General features: G+C 39.4%; 1 long non-coding RNA gene across 1 annotated transcript in view; it reads right to left on the bottom strand.

Moving 5' to 3' along the window:
* Positions 1 to 1,397, bottom strand: part of LOC138364118 (uncharacterized) — a 93,982-nt gene extending 92,585 nt beyond the window's left edge. Inside the window, exon 1 of the long non-coding RNA XR_011228307.1 lies at positions 1,257 to 1,397. This is a non-coding gene — a long non-coding RNA (uncharacterized lncRNA). The remainder of the gene's footprint in view (positions 1 to 1,256) is intronic.
* Positions 1,398 to 6,899: the final 5,502 nt, after the last annotated feature.

The following is a 6,899-nucleotide window of genomic DNA, read 5'->3' as shown; positions in this document are numbered from 1 at the left end:
TTGGAACTTATAACTGGGTTAAGTACTTTGCACATAAGTCTCAAGGAGCCATTAGGAAACCCCGCTTGTGATTAAAATATTATGCTGTTTTTATATACTGTATGTGCAGCACAGTACCTCTCCTCTCAATACACCAGCACTGGCCTTCACCTCTCAATACACCAGCTCTGGCCCTCGCCTCTCAATACACCAGCTCTGGCCCTCGCCTCTCAATACACCAGCACTGGCCCTCGCCTCTCAATACACCAGCACTGGCCCTCGCCTCTCAATACACCAGCACTGGCCCTCGCCTCTCAATACACCACCACTGCCCCTCGCCTCTCAATACACCAGCACTGGCCCTCGCCTCTCAATACACCAGCACTGGCCCTCGCCTCTCAATACACCAGCACTGCCCCTCGCCTCTCAATACACCAGCACTGCCCCTCGCCTCTCAATACACCAGCACTGCCCCTCGCCTCTCAATACACCACCACTGCCCCTCGCCTCTCAATACACCACCACTGCCCCTCGCCTCTCAATACACCACCACTGCCCCTCGCCTCTCAATACACCACCACTGCCCCTCGCCTCTCAATACACCACCACTGCCCCTCGCCTCTCAATACACCACTACTGCCCCTCGCCTCTCAATACACCACCACTGCCCCTCGCCTCTCAATACACCACCACTGCCCCTCGCCTCTCAATACACCACCACTGCCCCTCACCTCTCAATACATCACCACTGCCCCTCACCTCTCAATACACCACCACTGCCCCTCGCCTCTCAATACACCACCACTGCCCCTCGCCTCTCAATACACCACCACTGCCCCTCGCCTCTCAATACACCACCACTGCCCCTCACCTCTTAATACACCACCACTGCCCCTCGCCTCTCAATACACCACCACTGCCCCTCACCTCTCAATACACCACCACTGCCCCTCACCTCTCAATACACCACCACTGCCCCTCACCTCTCAATACACCACCACTGCCCCTGACCTCTCAATACACCACCACTGCCCCTCGCCTCTCAATACACCACCACTGCCCCTCGCCTCTCAATACACCACCACTGCCCCTCACCTCTCAATACACCACCACTGCCCCTCGCCTCTCAATACACCACCACTGCCCCTCACCTCTCAATACACCACCACTGCCCCTCACCTCTTAATACACCACCACTGCCCCTCACCTCTCAATACACCAGCACTATAGCCAGCACCAGAATCTAATAATATTATAAAATATAAGTGTTTACTTACGATAATATTTGCGTGATTGCATGAAGCGTTTGTCTTCTTGCTGACTGCACGGACCACAAACTGACCGCTTTGTTGATGTTCCTGGCGGCGGATGACGCTGTGACGTCACAGGTGAGGGACGCTTTGCGCACTACTCAATCGTCGCTTGAACCCATCATAAATAGTTTTGTTATTTTTATTATTTTATTTTTATTTATTTTTATACAAGAAGTTACACTGGAGGTTAACAGAGAATATAGAAAATAAGTTGAATTAACATTCTTGTAAAGCCACTAGCACGCATAGCGTTTCGGGTAAGTCTTTAGACTAACAGTTTTTTTTTTTTATAAATTAACAGTAAAATTGATAAAAAATGTTACCAGGTATTTTATAGTTTTTCTTTACAGGTACAGATAATTTTAAGTAAAATAATTACAGTAAAATCAACAAAAATGTTTACAGGTAATTTGAAGAAATATTGACACAAAAGCAGATCAGAATAATACACAATAAAGAAACAAGGATTACTAGATACATGAGAATAGCATTTCAGGGTTATACATTGGTTCACTGAAGCACAATATGAGGATCATTTCGAGGAAAAGTTTCAAGGAATAATGCAGTAGAAAATGCACTCAATACAACAACCATGATATCAAATGATATCTAAGATTACAATGTTAAAGTAATATGGCTTAGGTACAAATATTGGGGGATTGAGTAGCACTAGATACAGTGTGAAGATAAAGCCCATGGTAGAAAACTATGAAGATGAAATTAGGTACTTTTTGGTTTTATTTTTGAATATGGCAAAAGTTGGACAGCTTTTCAAATCATTAGGGAGTAAGTTCCATGGACTAGGTCCTTTTATTTACATAGAGTGTTTACATAGATTAAGTTTGACTCTGGGGATATCAAAGAGATATTTATGTCTGGTGTGGTGGGCATGTGTTCTATTACATCTGTCCAGGAAGAGTTTCAGAACAGGGTTTGCACTTAGAAAAAGGGTTTTATAAACGTAATTTACACAGGAGAATGTATGGAGCGAATTTATGTTTATTATGTTTAAGGAATTGAACAAGGGAGCTGTATGTTGTCTGAAGGCAGAGTTAGTTATTGTCCTGATAGCAGATTTTTGCTGGATGATGATGATGGGCTTGAGGTAGTTTGCAGAGGTTGAACCCCAAGCACAGATACTATAAGTAAGATAGAGATATATAAGTGCATAATAGAGTGAGAGGAGAGCAGAATAGGGTACATTTATTTATTTATTTATGCATATACAAGAATGTACATAAGGAATGTGAGGATACAATTATGGTAATTACAGTCTTGTAAAGCCACTAGCACGCGCAGCGTTTCGGGCAGGTCCTTAATCTAAGAAAATTTTAAGGAGGTAAATACTTGCAAAATTTATAGACAAAAAAATGATAAAAGATTACATGGAATGAAAAAAAAAGAAGATGAGAGAAAATTATAGGTACAGTATATTAAAGCACATAGGTAGCTATGATTGATTGCAATGACAGCTTAAAATGGTAGTTGACAACAAATTGGTAGGCACAATACAGCAGAAACAATATAAGATTGATTGCAATGACAGCTTGAATGGTAGTTGACAAAAATTGGTAGTCACAATACAGCATATGGCTAGCACATAAAAGAAGACAGCAATGAACACAATGATAAGGTTGTTTGATATTACATAAAAATTATGAGATTGGGTACCACTAGGTACAGAGCAAATTTAAAGCTCAGTGTAGGAAACTAAATAGATGAAGTTAGGTACTTTTTGGTTTTGCTTTTAAATAAGGCAAAAGTTTTACAGTTTTTCAATTCACTAGGGAGTGAGTTCCATAGACTAGGTCCCTTAATTTGCATAGAGTGTTTACACAGATTAAGTTTGACTCTGGGGATATCAAAGAGATATTTATTTCTGGTGTGGTGATAATGGGTCCTATTACATCTGTCCAGGGAGAGTTTCAGAGCATGGTTTGCATTTAAGAACAGGGTTTTGTAAATGTAGTTGACACAAGAGAATGTGTGGAGGGAGTTAATATTTAGCAAGTTTAGAGATTTAAACAAGGGAGCTGAGTGTTGTCTGAAAGCAGAGTTAGTTGTTATTCTGATAGCAGATTTTTGCTGTGTGATGATGGGCTTAAGGTGGTTTGCAGTGGTAGACCCCCATGCACAGATACCATAATTAAGATAGGGGTAGATTAGTGCATAATATAGTGAGAGGAGAGCAGAGTTAGGAACATAATATCTGATTTTGGAGAGTATACCAACTGTCTTAGAGACTTTCTTAGTTATGTGTTGAATGTGGGTGCTGAAGTTGAGTCTCTTGTCTAGGAATAGGCCAAGAAACTTGCCATCATTTATTTCTTAGGTCAATGAAGAGTCCAATCGGAAACTCATTTTTTGTCAAGGGCTGAGTAGATAATGTCAAGGAGACTAATGATTGCATCGTTGGTACTCTTTTGGGACCGGAAGCCAAACTGGCAGGGGCTGAGTATGTCGAATTTTACGAGGTAGGAATAGAGCTGTTTGTAAATAATTTTTTCAAATATTTTTGATAGAATGGGTAGATTTGATATTGGTCTATAATTGTTTATGTCCGCCGGATTGCCTCCTTTATGGACTGGCGTTACTCTTGCTTTTTTGAGGATATCAGGGAAGGTGTGACACTCTATAGATTTGTTGAACAGTAGTGCTATGGGTGGGGCAAGGGCATGGGAGGCTCTCTTGTACACAATGGACGGAATTTCACTGGTGTTCCCTGCCTTGGTTTTTAGAGAGTGTATGATGGACACAACATCTGTCGGGCTGACTGGTGAAAGGAGAAGAGAGTTTGGATAGCTGCCTGAGAGATATGTGTTAATATGTGTCTGAGTCTGTGGGATTTTACTGGCAAGATTAGCACCAACCGATGAAAAGAAACTATTAAATTCATTTGCCATTTCTAAATCAGTTGACGGTATATCCCCATCCTTGTAGAGTTTTATTTGGTTATGTGAGTGTTGTTTAGTTCCTAGGATACTAGAGATAGTTTTCCAAGTGTTTTTCATGTTGCCTTTTGCTTCATTGAATCTATTCACATAATATGCAAGTTTTGCCTTTCTTATGATACTGGTAAGCATTGATGAGTACCTTTTAGCTACTTCCTTTGAAACTAGGCCAATCCTAACTTTCTTTTCATATTCATGTTTCTTGTTGATTGAGTTGAGAATGCCACTTGTGAGCCATGGATTGTTTAATCTTTTGTCAGTTACTTGCTTTGTAAGAAGGGGACAATGAAGGTTGTAGAGGCTTAGAGTTTTGGAGAGGAAGAGGTTAGCTAATGAATTTATATCATGGGTATTATTGAATTCAGAATCCCAGTTAATATTGTGAAGTGCCTCTGTAAGATTGTCTAAAGCTGATTCACTGTGTAGCCTAAATGAAAGTTTCTTGCTTTTTGGTGGTGTTATGTCCATGTTCGCTATGAGAAAGGTAGGATAGTGGTCAGTTGTTCTGTCGTAGATTATACCAGATACAAGGGGAGCTGTTATGTTTGTCCATATGTGGTCCAAGGTAGTGGCTGATGTTTGAGTGACTCGGGTAGGTTTGGTGATTGTGGGGATTAGCATACAGGAGTTCATGCTGTTAAGGAAATAGTCAAATTGAGAGCAGTTTTGTTGACCCAGGTCAATATTAAAGTCTCCTCCCAGAATGATGTGGTTTTTGTTGAGATTGTTGTTTATAATAAGATTCCTTAGGTTGTCTGAGAAAGAAGCTATGTTAGTATTAGGAAATCTATAGATGGCTCCAATAGTCAAAGAGGATTTAAGGGATTTAATTGTAAACTGAGCAAAAGTATATTCACAGTAGTCATCTCTGTCACTAATAACACTGTTGCAGATAAATGTATCTCTGTAATATATAGCTGTGCCACCACCTTTTTTATTAGGCCTACAGTTATGGATGGCTTTATAACCAGCTAAGTTGTAGAGTTGGGTATAGTCTTTATTTAGCCAAGTTTCTGTTAAAATAATGAACGATAGGTTAGTACCTAGTGCTGTGAGTAGTGCATTTAAATCGTCAAAATGTTTACCAAGTGATCTAACATTTTGGTTATAAACTGATAGACAGGTGCTATTTTGGAGTTTGTTTTTAGCCTGGTGTGCTGTGAAATACTTGCAATAATGATGATCAATGTGCTGGTTGGTATAGATATGAGACAGAAGATTTTGATCAGGATCAATATCAGTGTGCATAGAGATGCAGAGGGATCACGATACAAGATACACGATAAAGCAAAACACATGAATAAGAGCAGATACAATAAAATAGTAACAATTTAGAAGTAAAATAAAGATCCAATAGATAGCCAGGGAGGACACAGAAGTTACATAAAATAAAACACAAAAAATCAGTAGAGACTGACAATATAAATGTAAAATAAAAAATAATAAGAAAAATAATAATCATAAAAAAAAAAATGATCTTGAAGATAATTAGCTTAGTAATGGTTAATTAACAGGGTAATAAAAAGCCCTAGGTTTAGTGACAAGGGGATTAACTAAGAACAAATAATTAAGAGTATAAAACAGGCAAAGATGACAAACAAAAAATAAAGTAAAAATTAAAATAAAAATAAAAATAAACACCTTTGGAAAAGGAAAGGCAGAGCTTAAGTACATAATATCTGATCTTAGAGAGTATCTTAGAGAGTATACCAATTGTTTTAGAAACCTTTTTAGTTATGTGTTGTATATGGGTGCTGAAGTTGAGTCTCTTGTCTAAGTACAGGCCAAGGAACTTTCCATCATTTTTATTGCTAATGTTTACATTATCTATCTGAAGCTGAATTGCATTTGTTGATTTGCTTCCAAATAAGATGTAGTGGGTCTTTTCTATGTTTAGTGTTTGTTCTTTTGTTCTTTTCTATGTTTGGCCGGGGAGGATTTACTGGGCGCAATTCCTTAACTGTAGCCTCTGTTTAACGCAACAGTAAAATGTGTACTTGGATGAAAAAACGATTCTTCGCGGCAGGGGATCGTATTCCAGGGACCATAGGATTAAGGACTTGCCCGAAACGCTACGCGTACTAGTGGCTGTACAAGAATGTAACAACTCTTGTATATATCTCAAAAAATAGTGTGAGTTTGTTGGTTGACATCCACAAGTAGAATTTTTTTAATTAATTGTTTACAACCTTATTTACCATGAGTGGGTTGGGGTCAGAGTAGATGAGTAGTATCATCAGCAAACAATATAGGTTTAAGTATGTTAGAGACATTAAGGAGATCATTGATGTATATAAGAAACAGGAGGGTCCTAGGATGCTGCCCTGTGGCACCCATACGGTTATTGGTAGAGTGGGAGAGGTTATATCATTGATGGCTACATATTGGTGTCTGTTACTAAGATAGGATCGGATATAGTTCAGGGCAAGGCCACGGATTCCATATTGGTGGAGTTTAAGTAAGAGGTAGTTATGGTTAACAGTATCAAAAGCCTTTCTCAGGTCGATGAAGAGTCCAATTGGAAACTCACTTTTGTCAAGGGTTGAGAAGATTAAGTCAAGCAGACTAACAATAGCATCATTGGTACTGTTTTGGGAGCGGAAGCCAAACTGACGAGGACTCAGTATATTGAATTTTATAAGATTGGAGTAGAGCA

This window comes from Procambarus clarkii, chromosome 12 (genome assembly GCF_040958095.1).
Source record: "Procambarus clarkii isolate CNS0578487 chromosome 12, FALCON_Pclarkii_2.0, whole genome shotgun sequence".
Taxonomy (NCBI): Eukaryota; Metazoa; Arthropoda; class Malacostraca; order Decapoda; family Cambaridae; genus Procambarus; species Procambarus clarkii.
This window is presented reverse-complemented; position numbering and strand designations above follow the sequence as displayed.